This window comes from Rhineura floridana, chromosome 6 (genome assembly GCF_030035675.1).
Source record: "Rhineura floridana isolate rRhiFlo1 chromosome 6, rRhiFlo1.hap2, whole genome shotgun sequence".
Taxonomy (NCBI): domain Eukaryota; kingdom Metazoa; phylum Chordata; class Lepidosauria; order Squamata; family Rhineuridae; genus Rhineura; species Rhineura floridana.
In genome coordinates this window covers 59,190,622-59,204,685 of record NC_084485.1, presented here as the reverse complement: position 1 = coordinate 59,204,685, position 14,064 = coordinate 59,190,622, and the positions used below count along the sequence as shown (strand labels likewise).

Sequence of the window (14,064 nt, the reverse complement as noted above, 5' to 3'; positions counted from 1 at the left end):
GGCCATTTGAAGCCATTACCTTAGCAAAATAACTACAGATACCGTAAGGCGTATGTTAGAAAGGGAACATTTGCCTTTCAGTGTTTTTCTGCTTGCCAAAGTAACAACAAAAAGCAACTCAGGTTTACATCAGCAGCCTATATTCATGGCTTGATCCACAATTCAGCTGCATGTAGCACTGTGGGAAGCAAGATACTTACTCTCCTATGCGTGGGTTGAGTTTGACAGGTAGGTGGAGCCACCCTCCTGCCAGTCACCTAATGTCACAATGATGTCAGTGACATGTTTTCCTTTGCCTGTCTAGTTTGAATGCAAACTGCATAGGCAAAGACACAGTGCTTTGCAAGCATCAACAATCAGTCCTGTGCCCCTGCAGTGCCATTATGATCTTAAAAGGCCTGTGGATGGTGGACATGTGACATATATGTAAATTTATGAATTTACTTGAATAAGTAAATTCAAATAATAAATAAATATATATAAGATGATGAGCAACAGGTTAATGGGAACATAGACTCTTTTGCATCCAAATGTAAATAGTATTTATACTTTCTGTTTGGGGTTGTCTTTTGATGTGTGCCTATTTGACTTTCAGAGCAATCCTAGCATCTGATGTGGTGGTGGAGTGAGAGTGAGAATGATGTGCAGTCACTTTTCTGCTGATGGAAAAGAGTGTCAGTGGTGGAGAAGGACTCTGCTACAGTGGGGATCCCAGCTCCGTTCACACAGGAAGTAAGCTAATGCTGATGATTGTTTCACCAATGGTAGTCAACAGAAAGCCCCAAAACATCTCAGGGGAAGGGTAGGAAGGTGGCTTTCTATCCTCTTTGATCTCCCAAAGAGCCCAAAACTCAGGTTCCTCAGCATGGAGCTAGTGTAGCAAAACCAGAAAAAAACAACCACCTCACCCTAACTTCTGTCCTGGCTGGCATGAGTCAGCAGGGCTTCAGATGTGGTGGTGAAAACACTCCTCCATATCTCCCTGGTCTCTCTGTAGGATTGCACTTGTTGTTATGTGTCTTCAAGTCGATTACGACTTATGGCGACCCTATGACTCAGTGACCTCCAAGAGCATCTGTCATGAACCACCCTGTTCAGATCTTGTAAGGTCAGGTCTGTGGCTTTCTTTATGGAATCAATCTCTTGTTTGGCCTTCCTCTTTTTCTACTCCCTTCTGTTTCATCCAAGAGTACTTGCAATTTCTGTGCCACTACCCTCTCAATCACTTTCTGTACAAAGGGGGTATTTGCGATCAGGTAGTAGTTGTCACAAACCAATGGGTCCAGGTTGGGGTTTTTCAGGAGCATTCAGATCACCGCCTCTTTTAGGGCAGCTGGAACCACCCCCTCCCTCAACGATGTGTTGACCACACCCTGAATCCATTTGGTCATACAAGCTTTAATAAGCCAAGAGGGCAAGGGTTAAGAGGACATGTTGCTGGCTGCATTGTCACAAGCACCTTGTCCACGTCATCAGGCTGCATCAACTGAAACTGATCCCAAGAGGTTGCAGCAGACATTGCACTGGGCACCTCATTGGAGACTACATTATATGTGAATGGGGGATCAAGATTGCTATGGAGGCGAGCAACTTTACCCTCAAAATGCCTTGCAAACAATTCACAGTTGGCCTCTGAAGGGTCTAAATATCCAGGCATGATAGAGTCCTCTCATACAACTTTATCAACTCGGAATGCACATGGAAGGCTTATTTGAATGAAGCAATACATTTAATCTCCTGCCACATGGAACATATAACAGTTGAGTTAGACATAAATTCTGGTATTTGGGGTGCAGTTAAGCAAGCAGTGCCCAATGTGCATTCTGAAGTAGTGTTTTTTTGGTAAAATATATGAGGTGCCAGTACTCATACATTGATAAAAGCACATGGGAGCTAGTACAAAATGGTGGCATGAGCAGCAAAAAAAGAGGTGCTGGTACTCCATACCAGTGAGTATTGTCACCCAAAAGAGCCCCAAGTAGAGTCATCATAAGAGAAGCCTGCACATTTGAATTTAGTCTTTACGAAGGAGTGGTAAGGTGGCTAGTTTTCAGATCTGTTTTATGTATTGTGGCCCAGCTTACCTATTCACCACAAGATTCCACTTCAGTTTTCTCTTTCTTTCTTTCTTTCTTTCTTTCTTTCTTTCTTTTTCTTTCTTTCTTTCTTTCTTTCTTTCTTTCTTTCTTTCTTTCTTTCTTTCTTTCTTTCTTTCTTTCTTTCTTTCTTTCTTTCTTTCTTTCTTTCTTTCTTTTGAACCCAGCACAACTATTAACTCTTCCTACATTTATTCTTGGCTAGCATGTTAATTCCAATTTGGTGGCTTTCACCCTGCATGACTCTTGACCTGCATTCATTTTTTTCCCTGTGTGTGACATGACTCTGAATCTGTGGAATTTAACAAGGGAGACCCTCATATTTATGCCTCTCTACATTTTTCTCAACTTGGAAGGTCTGCTGTAACTTTTATAAGCCACTCATCCTTAAAGGTATTTAAGTGCTTGGCTTTTATAGGCAAAGAACCTTTTAGAAAATCTGTCTCTCTTGTTAAAGTTTGAACTGTAACTTAACTGTGGTGTTTCTCAGCGGTGACTTACCTTGATTTGGAGACATGGAGTTTTATGAAGTTACAGAAGCAAATATTATACTCAGAAATTTGGCATGCAAATGTGGTACATTTTCAGAAGAGTTGGCAATTTCCAAATCCATAATGTGACAAACATAGAGGCAGCAATAAGAAAACTGTCAAATAACAAACTTAAACAGCAAATCAACCATGTATAGGGAAATACAGAGACCATTTCATGCAAGAATTCATTTACATTAAGGAGACTTATTTTATATGTTCCAAGCTTCATAACTACTCAACTGCACTCAGTGTCTGCTATGTTTGGTTTGGCTGTGCAGCTGTGGGTTCTTTTTCAAAATATATTATCTGTATTATTTGCATGGGGGCAGTAAACTTCACTAGCTATGTTGCTTGAAATTACATATATCAGCCAAAGTGGTAGTAAGGGGATATGAAATTATAAATCCAAGTACAGAAGATATTTCCCAGAAAATCAGTCGTTGCCACTTATGTGTCCTTGATTCATTGTAAAGTCATGAGCAGCCATTGAAAAACATCACATTCCTTTGTAAATCTGCTCTGAGTTTCATTCGTATGTTTCTTAAGCCCTGGGCAGACATCACTGAATGCAGAAATGTATACATAGAGGGATGGATTCAGTTTACACTAGGGTGGCCATGTGCCTTACTTTACAGAGAAGAGGACACGTCTTTCTTTGAAGAGCCGTCCAGTCCAAGTCTGGTTTAAAGATAAAAAACCTGAAGAATAGAGAGCAGGGGCCTCAAATGTGGCCATCAACTGGTCACACCTGGACCTGGACAGCAAACTGAATAGGCACACAGGTCACCTTCTTCCCCAATATAGTGAGATACCATGTTTTATTTCTGGATCTGCACTCGTGGATATCCACAGGTTTTTTTTTAATGGTGTGGGAGCATGTAAATACCCCAAATGAATGAATAAATAAACATAAATAACTAACATCAGAGAACAGCTCTACAATTTCTGGTCAATCTGGTGACTGAGTGGTGGCAAAGTCTGAGTAGACCTGAGCTCTGAGAAACTTGTATTTTCCATTTGTTCTCAATGGATAGACCTGCTGTCCTTCTATAGGTGAACCTGTCATGCAGATGTCTTTCTACCCACTACTGAAATCTCCTCCAGCCCTTAATTAATTGCACTGCTGCTACAATCAACTTTCCAACCTCCTCCCCAATGCATTTCACTAACCTCCTCCCCCAAATCCTCCAGGTTAACAACACTAGACTACACTTCAGGGTTGTCAGGGTTGCTACCTTCCCAGCCCCTCCTTTCAGCAAAATGGATATAACAACATTTTGCAGGGCTGGCATAACCAACATACTCTCGGCCACAATCCTGTAGTATCGCTATAATAAATGATGGACTTTTATCTGTATTGGCATTAACATGCCTTCTAAAAAAAGTTAAAAAACTTAGATGTTAAACACATTTTTTTTGTCTGAAATAAGACCCAAGTTAGAAAGCTCCTGAGCTCCTGTCTTTACTGCTGCTACCTTTTGTTTTTGAGTTGACCCACTACTCTCCAGTCACAACTAAAATATGGGCAAGCTGAATTGTTTTCTATGGGGCAGTAATCATTTTACCAACAGGGAAGACCAGCAAAAACAAACCAAGAGCCTCGATAATGGGTGTTTCACTCTAGCCTTCTTTTTGTCTAGTTGACAGGGATCTGCTTTTATAAATGTCAAGCATTACTATGACTTCATTCATTGGTTAAGAACATGGAAAGGTGGGAGCAGGTTAATTTCTCACAAAACAAACTAGGAGAATAATGCCTGCACCTATCAGGTTTTAACAAATGCTAGAAACTTACTCTTTTTTAAAATGAGAAAAATCTGAGAAACTAATGACTATGGTTTATTTTTGGGGGGGTAAGGGAGAGACTGACACCTTGCCACCCTCTGCAGACTCCCATGCCTGCATATATGCATATAAATTAGTATATACACATTTTATTCAGATATGCATTCTATCTTGTCCTTTTTTTGGTGATACATTTTGTTCCCTTGGCAATGCATATATAGCTATCCTAGTTTACTCTAACTGGCCTCACCCCTAACTTTCGTACATTCAAGGCACAGGGGGATATACACCTGAAAGTGCATGGGCACATGACTTGCATCTTCCATTTCTGCAAGATATGAATTGTGCATAGACAGCTTTTTCCTAAGTGATAGAATCTGAAATGATTTGGTAGTTGTTGCTGATGAGCATTTTGCTTCCTAAAAGTCTGCTATACTGTGAATGTGCTTAAGTGCTTAACCTCAGCTACCCACCCTTCCCCAACACAGACATTTTCTTTCATTCTTCATTAAGCCTGTTTTAAGGGGGGATACCTTATGGTAATAACTCGTTTACGCAGGCCCCTGCCTAGGTAGTTTTCTTTGGGTCTATACGGGAACCCTATGGTCACCTTGTGCAATAGTTTTGCTATTGGATTTCAGGATTTAACCGAAATATTGTAATTGTATTGCATTATAATTTCCTTCTTTTAACCCTATTGGTTTTACTGTTTTATATTTATGAATGATGTTTGATATGTGATGGCCTATGGCTAAGCAATAAAGTTATGGCTGACTGACTGATTAAGCCTGCTGCTCCTAGTATACTGATTTTATGATGAAATGGGATGACAGGGGGTCTTGTTTGCACAATACCATACCACACTCAGACCATGAATAAATTATTGAGTACAATATCCCCAAGTTGTTAAGATCTATTAATTGAAAAGAGAAATCAATGATAGAAAAACCTATGTTGTTGTTGTTATCTGCCTTCAAGTCGATTACGACTTATGGCGACCCTATGAATCAGTGACCTCCAAGAGCATCTGTCATGAGCCACCCTGTTCAGATCTTATAAGTTCAGGTCTGTGGCTTCCTTTATGGAATCAATCCATCTCTTGTTTGGCCTTCCTCTTTTTCTACTCCCTTCTGTTTTTCCCAGCATTATTGTGTTTTCTAGTGAATCATGTCTTCTCATGATGTGTCCAAAGTATGATAACCTCAGTTTCATCATTTTAGCTTCTAGTGACAGTTCTGATTTAATTTGTTCTAACACCCAATTATTTGTCTTTTTAGCAGTCCATGGTATGCGCAAAGCTCTCCTCCAACACCACATTTCAAATGAGTTTATTTTTCTCTTATCCACCTTTTTCACTGTCCAACTTTCACATCCATACATAGAGATTGGGAATACCATGGTCTGAATGATCCTGAGTTTGGTGTTCAGTGATATACATTGCATTTGAGGACCTTTTCTAGTTCTCTCACAGCTGCCCTCCCCAGGCCTAGCCTTCTTCTGATTTCTTGACTATTGTCTCCATTTTGGTTAATGACTGTGCCGAGGTATTGATAATCCTTGACAAGTTCAATGTCCTCATTGTCAACTGTAAAGTTACTTAAATCTTCTGTTGTCAGAAAAACCTATAGGTCCTTTATAATAATACTTTATGTGATTTCAGGGGATAAAAAACCCACCCAGTAATTTTGGGCTCCTCTTTATTTGTATTGTGAACTATTAATCATGGTTTGAAGCTCTGGCTTCATTTCCATGAGTCCTAGAAACATTAAAAAGCTGACAATCACAGGATTCTATTATGAAATATAATTCGTGTTCACCATGAGGGCTAGAAACATTTTAAAAAGAAGAAAGCTGATAGTCACAAGATTCTATATGATCACATGATGCCTATGGTTTCCTAGGCATTTCATAGTTCCTAATTCTAGGTTTGGCTTTGATATCTCTTTCTGGTACAGTAATACCTCAGTTAAGGAATTCTCCAGGAACAAAGCTCCTTTTAACAAACTGTTAAACTGACCAGCTTTGCTTTGCTATGAATACACTTTCAAGCCTATGCCTTTGCTTTAAGGTGAAACTGCCAGCCTATGACTTTGCTTTGCTATCAATAAACTGACAAGCTTATGCCTTTGCTTTGCTAGGATGAAACTGACAAGCCTGTGGGTTGCTTTGCATTAAATAGATCTCTTGCTTTCTCCCAGGGCTGGAAAGCGAAGAATCCAATATGATTCAGAGGGGTGTGTGTGTGTGCCAAGTAGGCACCCTTTAAAGCCCCTGTTGAAGCTGCATCTACCATCTACAAGCCAGTGCAGGAACCTATCTGTATTCTTTCCATGTCATTCCCTACCTCTGGTACAAAAGTTTCTGTTAAAGAAGGAATGTCCAGGAACGCATCTTCTTTATTAACTGAGGTATTACTGTATATTTATGGCTTTGACAGAAATTCAGGCATTGGTTTCTAATAACTGTAAGCAACTGATCTGATTCTGCTGGGCAATTATTGCACTGCTGCAAGAAAAGAGCAATGTAATTGGTATCCTATGCCATGTGTCTTTTTAATGTACATATAAAAATGTCATATGTGGTAATGTTCTGTGAAGCCCTATCTAAACAAGCAAAAATATGTATGCCAGCTAACTCAAACATAAAGTATAGAGAAAATACATGTAACATATTATATATCTCCTTAGCCTGACCAATCTTCTCAGCCTGGAGGCTCTTAAGACAGATGGACTAAACTTGGGTGAAATGAGAGAGCTTGAGTCAGAGCTATAAATGGATTTTTTTCTGGCAAGGAAGGAGTTCAGAACGCTAAATCTACTGATCATAAACTGATGAGAAGCTGCTAATCAAGTTCTTCCATTCATTAAGCACAAGAGAATGAAATATGAATTCATAAAGAAGGGGCTGAAAAATGAGTATTCTGAACTCGCATTCCCAGTAAGAATATTTAAGCATATCAAAATCAGTTCAAAGGTGGATGAATGTATGGACTTAGCTGTATAGCCCTAGTGAAGATACTTGGTTACAGTATTACGTATGATAATAAACCACCTTCAACTTTATAGTAAAAGCACTGAGGATATGCCTTCCTGATCTATTAACAAATGTTGCCCATGATAGCCCCATTCAACTGTTTCATATCAAGCTGTAAACTTTCATACCTTCCATAAATTGCAACTTATTTGTTATTCCAACTTTTCAAGCCACTGCTTCCCTTGCTGTTGTTCTTGCTAAGAAGGTCTCTCTGTTTCCCTCTGGGAAGTCAGCTTCCACTGCAACCAAAATGGTTTGCTCCAGCAAAGCAACAGGGTCAGACCGAGCAGGGAGTCCTTCTTCTACCATCCTTTTTCCAGCAGTTCTTTTAAATATCAGCCCTGATTTATTATTCATTGACTGCACAGTGAGACAGTTATTTGATTAAGCAATTGGGTAAAAGAACATGATCACGATGGGGCAAAAACGTCTCTTGTGGCTTATGGAACTCTGCAATGCCTGTTGAAGGAAGGTGTTGCAAAAATGAAAATTCACTTTAAAAAATCAGATGTGTGCTGATTGTACATCCAACTTCTGTGTCACACATATATGGAAGTGCTCAAATAGGTTTCTGCCCATCACACACAGTCCATACCAGGCAGGGGCTGAACTAAGCAGAGGGTGCCATTACACAAAGGAAAGGGAATAACATGATGGTCAGGAAGGTGGCATTCATCAAGGTCAAATGCCTCCTCTTCAGTCAGGGATGGATAACCTGTGCCCTGCAGACTCCCATCACCCTTCACGCCCACTCAGCATGACCAATGGCCAGGGATGATAGTCGAGCTAGTAACACCTGAAAGGCCGCAGACTCCCCAGTCCTTCAAATGTTATTCAAATATTAGCATAAATATTAACACAAAAGAGCACTGGGCTTTAAAGAATTGTGTTGTAAACATTTTATTTTTTAAGACTTCACGATTTATTTTATTTGATTGTTTTACATACCGCCTATTTGCCAAAATGGCAAAGTGATTTACAATATAAAATAATTATAAAATACCTAGATAATTGAAATACCAAATGAAAATTCAGTTAAAACATCCTAATTAAAATATCCAATAAAACAAACCAGACAACAACATGGCAGTGAAAACAGATACAAACAATCAATCAAACTACTGTAGTTAATAAAATCAGACATTCCAGGGCAGGGGGATGCTTGCCTGAACAGGTGTGTCTTCAGGAGCAGTGGAATGCCAATATAGATGGAACCTCACATATTTCAACAAGGTGGGCATTGTGCAACACTAGCACCACCTGTGAAAAAGTCCACCTCTGTGTTATCGCTACACTATTGCACAATGACTGCACTATTGTTATTTAACAGTATTGTTAACACAGGACAAATAGTCACACCTTCCCTTGTTCTTCTTGGAACAAAGGGATTTGTGCTCTTGGCATGCATTTCTAGTACACAGACCTTTCCATAGTCTGTAACAATAAGTGCTCATTTGTTGAACAAATTTGCTGACCAGAGACATGGATGCTCCCCCACTATAACCACACCAAAAACACTACCATGTCATGAAGAAGTGCCCCCTGCCCTCCTTAACCGAAACAGCCTTCCTAAAGAGGTTTATCTGGTGCCATCTTTGTGGTCTTGTGGGTGCCAGGTGATGCTCTTTTTGTTTACCGAGACCTTTTAAATAGCTTATGTCTGTCTGGTCCATAGTTTTATCATCTGTATTTTACCTGTGTTTTTAGGGTGGCATTCAATGAAGTAGTTCCACTAGTGCAAGGATTTTCACTTGCACAGCAGAGCTTCCCCTCCTTGCATGTCCCCTGTGCCCCCCTCACATTTGCTTTGGAGGGTCGGGGGAACACCCAGAACAGATTTAGACTCCATCAGCACTATATATTTAAAGCAGTGTCCTACTACTTTAAACAGTCATGGCTTCCCCCAAAGAATCCTGGGAACTGTTGTTTGTTAAGGATGCTGAAAATTGATAGGGAAACCCAATTCCCCTCACAGAGCTACAGTGTTAAAGTGGTTTAATAATCAATCCCTCTTCCTAGGGAGCTCTGGGAAGAAGGGTCTCCTAACAACTCTCAGCACCCTTATTTGGTGCATGGGGAGAAGAGAGGGAGTTTTGTTTTGCAACCGAAAGCTCTTGCACTAGTAGAAGTACTTTGTCGGATACCACCCTTAATTTTTAATAATTTTAATAAAGAAATACATATTCCCAAGGAACAGGGCCCTCATGCATTCTGCTTGATTGGCTCCATATTGTTAGTGCTGAACCCTCAGGGGAAAATGCTTTACACACACACACACAATTACACAATTCATCAGCAAACAACCTCTGAAAAAGGAAAAATAGACATATCTTCAGACAGGTTTTTAGGAAAATAAAAAAATTATCTTGAATTCTGCAACGTAAAAGAAACAGCAACCTGCACTTTTTCTTTTCCTCAACAGGTAGAAAGAAGAATGAACTGACCTTTGGATATTATTGGCTTTTTAGAAATAATTATTGTTATGAATAACAATCCTGCAGCTGATATGCCATTTATTTTATGCGGCCTAGTTCCTTTGGGGTGTTTTGTTTTGTATTTTTTTTTTAACATGGTAAGCTATTCTTAAAACTGATTAAGTGTTGGAAACTAGACAGTGTTTTGGAAGGGATTTTTTGTTGTATTGTTTGCTCATGCCTAGCATGCATAAAAGCGGTGCTTCCTAATCCAAATTAAAATATTAAATCAGGAGCTATTGTGAGATTTGGTGCACATTTTAGGGAATGCTCTGAAGAAATAATGCTCTGAAATAAAGGACCACCATCTGGAAATGGTTGTCTAGAAATCTAAAGTGAGGGATATCACTATCCTGGTCAGCAGCATGTTTTATTGGATAGCCATTCTGAAGAAGTGAGAGTTGGGGTGTGTGGGGATCATTAGTCTCTTTCTGCTCTTCACAATGAGTTGTTGCAATTCCTATGGCCATTCTATATCTTTCTCCTGCATTTTACACCCCTTCCTCTGTTTATATCTTTTGCCCTGGGGTTAACTGTGGGCCTGATGGAGCAGCTCAGGGACTGGGTTTGGTCAATCGTTTACTGGTTGCTAACCTGAAAAATGTCCTATGGCCAGTTTAAGAACAGTACATAGGTATACTGCTATTTAGTCCCAACACTGTCACTATTCAAACATAGGGTTGCATCACACACAATGCAATTCTATGTAGGAATCCATATGAATCCCAGGATGTCATATGCAGTGACCTTAGATGTACATAATGTGCTACAGTGCTTGTCCTGCCCCCCCCCCGCTTTGTGGTGCTCATATGTGTACTGGGATAGTTTGGAGCTGCCGTTTAAATTTTCCAAATTGCCCTAGAATGATGCTGCAATAGGGAAGCTCAGGCACATTTTGGGAAATATAAAGGGTGGCTCCTTGGTACCCATTGGAGCATCACTGCTGCCACCCACTGTTACCACAGAAGTCTACAAGTGCCAGTGTTCATGGGGGGGACACCAACATAGGAATAAGATTCATCAGAGGATCCTATACTCATGGGCCTGTCAGACCTGTAGCCACCATGGCATACAGTGAACTACATAAGTGCAGGCTTCTCCCACATGACCATTTCTATGATTCATACACATTCGTACATTTGTAGAAATTCCACGTGTGAAGTGGTCCTTGCATGTTCATGTTGCATGTTCATGTTGCATGGCTGTTGAAAGCACACATATTAAAAAACCAAGTGAGAAAATGAGAGGGATTGTAGAAGTGATAGATATATATCAATATTCATCAATGTCCATCAATATATCTTTGGATATCCCCATAGAGACTGGCCTGGAGATCAAACAAAATCTAGACTTGGACAGGTGCTCTGAACATATTTGAATCTGTAAGCTTGCAAAATGTAAACAATTTACAACCCCTAGGTTGTGGAACTCCCTCCCGAGTGAGGTACGATCAGCTCCCTCCTTGCCGTCTTTTCGGCAACAAGTAAAGACTGTTTTATTTCAGCGGGCATTAGGGACAGAGAACGACCAGGATTAATGTCTAGGCTTGGTGATCATATTATATGGTTTTATTATTTTAAATTGTTCGCTGTTTTAACCTATATCTTGTAGTTTTTAACTTTCCCTTATAGTTTAATTCTTTTTTAATAATATATTCTGTATGTTTTAACGATGTTGTTTTTAGTTGTAAGCCGCTCTGAGTCCTATTGGAAAAGGGCGGGGTAAAAATAAAGTTTTATTATTATTATTATTATTATTATAAACAACTGTTTGCTCCAGTGAGAAATATTCTCTCTCTTTCTCTGGGGCTCATGAGGGCCATGAGCATTCTGATGTACATTTTCCTGCAGAATTGTAAATGCAAATAAGCATACTGTTGCTTCTGTTTGCTCCATTGGCAGCATTTCACTATAATGCTGACCGAGAGGGCATTAAAAGTTTCAAGTTGTTTTTAAAAGTTTGGAAAAGCTACAGCACTGTTGATTTAAGCATTATTCAGAAAAGGGAGATAAAAGGAATTTAACTCCAGTGGATAATCAATGGAAGAAATGCTGAGTTGAGCCTTCCACAGGATAACTCCAGTCATAACCTCTCCACACTCTTATTCATAATGTTTATTCATTACTCTCTTTCTTCCCCCCCCAACAGCATTTTGCTCTTTTCAGCACTAGCCCAGCAAATATATCTCATGAGGAAAGAACAATATTCTGTTCTGCTGCGTGCCAAGTTGTCACCTGAAGTTGTCACCTAAAGTTCCCCTTTCCTCATACAATGTATCTGGTTTGGTGATGATATATGAAGGAGGAATGGGTTTATTGGATTTCTTTTTCCAAGGCCAGGTGGGGCACACAGTGTTAATGGGGAGAGATCTTGTTCTTTTTATAAATCGATTTGAATGTGAAATTCATAGAGGGAAAATTAACCTTGTGCACCTGCAATGTCAGGCTGGCCTTGTCTCCTCTAAGCTGATTAAAACACAGAAGACACGTGGGTGGGTGGAAGTTGGAAGGAGCATGGGTAGTCATTGCTCCTAGACTGAAATGGCAATGACAATTTGAACCAAAGTATTTATTCTGTGTGGAATTAATTTCAGGTGAAGGATATATTTCACTGGGCCAGTGAACCTTGAGTCCTTGAACAGGAAGTCTGTCATGACTACAGTATGTCACTGGATTAGGTCAGGTTCAGGCCACACCCAAGAGGATATATCCTCAGAGCCTTCAGGCCAAAAATAAAGTCTCATTATTGCCATGCTTATGTTGGAAATCGTATTAGAATCTAAGACTCTAAAGCCAACATCCAGATGTGAAGGACATTGCAAAGCAAAGATGTATTCTATCATATTTGCTCTTTGGAGGCTATTTGAGAGTGGGCAGTAACTTGCTAGGAAATCAAAGTTTGGAGTAGATTTCATGAACAGAGACTTAAAAACTGCATAGATGAGTCTTTTAACGTCCTCCTGACCTCATGAAATGAGGCATTGAAATTCTCACCTTTACAACCCTATCCTATGCAAAAGCCCCATTTGCTCATATGATTTAGACACTTTCTCACCTAAAATCAGCTGTCAAAATCACACACCCCTCTCCACTGTTCTGGACCAGAGTTCATTTGTAATGCTACACCAAGATACAAAGAAAATGGTACCCCTCTGAACATCAAAATAGACAGTATTCAGCCACCAATTGTTCCAGGTACTCTTGGTGAGCCTTCATGAGTCAGAAAGATTTAAGTCTGCAAAACAGACAGCAAACCCACTGGATCTGCAAGATGAGATTGTAGACCTGACAGAATCAACATTATGTTGTCCATCTCTCTGACCCCCACACCATCTCTTTGGATAGTACATTTTTCTCAAGATGAATATGTGATGTTGTATTTTTCAAGGACTCCTGTTTCCTTGGTAATTGAAAATTTTCACCCTGGAACTGGCAGTAAACTCTGCCTAGGTCAATATTTAATTTGATCTCAATCCCACTGCAAGCTCTAGAAGTTAAATCCACTTATAAAAAATAAGCATTGCATTGGTTCAAGGTGATATCCACCTGCTAGTTCTTTTTGGTTTTCATAGCATGCATCTACTGCATGCTTATTAAATAGTAATGAGGCACTTTAGTTTGATCTTTTACTCTTTTTCTTTTTTTGCTTTCAATTAACCATAAAGGCATATAGTTTCTAAGCACGCAGGTGAGAGATGCAGGTGAAAAGAAAGTCTGTAGGGCCAATTATAAGGCCCAAAGGTGTTTTCTTTAGCAGCTTATAATTACTATTGTATGCATGGAAATTATTTTACAAGCATTTTCAAATTTGTTTGCAATTTTACATTATTAGAGTTTTTGGAGTAGAAAGCTCAGCATTTTGCTGTATGATCTGAAAAATCCACTGAACTTATTCCAATTAAACACAAAAAGGAAATAATGAAAGACTACCTGCTCCTATTAAAAAAACAACACTTGGCTCATTAATTAGGGTTTGCAGTAGAGGCTGTGCTCTGGATACTGCTACCGTTAGAGGGGTGGCAATTAGTAATAAGAGTTGAATTACTGCAATGCACTCTGTATGAGATTACCCTTTGAGGTTGGCTCTGGTTGTGGAATGGTAGACCCTTGGCAGTGACTGACTTTGCTATTGTTTCAGCAATAC

General features: G+C 39.6%; 1 protein-coding gene across 2 annotated transcripts in view; it reads right to left on the bottom strand.

The window, feature by feature from the left end:
- The window catches only part of KCND3 (potassium voltage-gated channel subfamily D member 3), a 425,142-nt gene that overhangs the window by 136,270 nt on the left and 274,808 nt on the right, over positions 1-14,064 (bottom strand). The gene's annotated exons all lie outside the window — the stretch shown is intronic.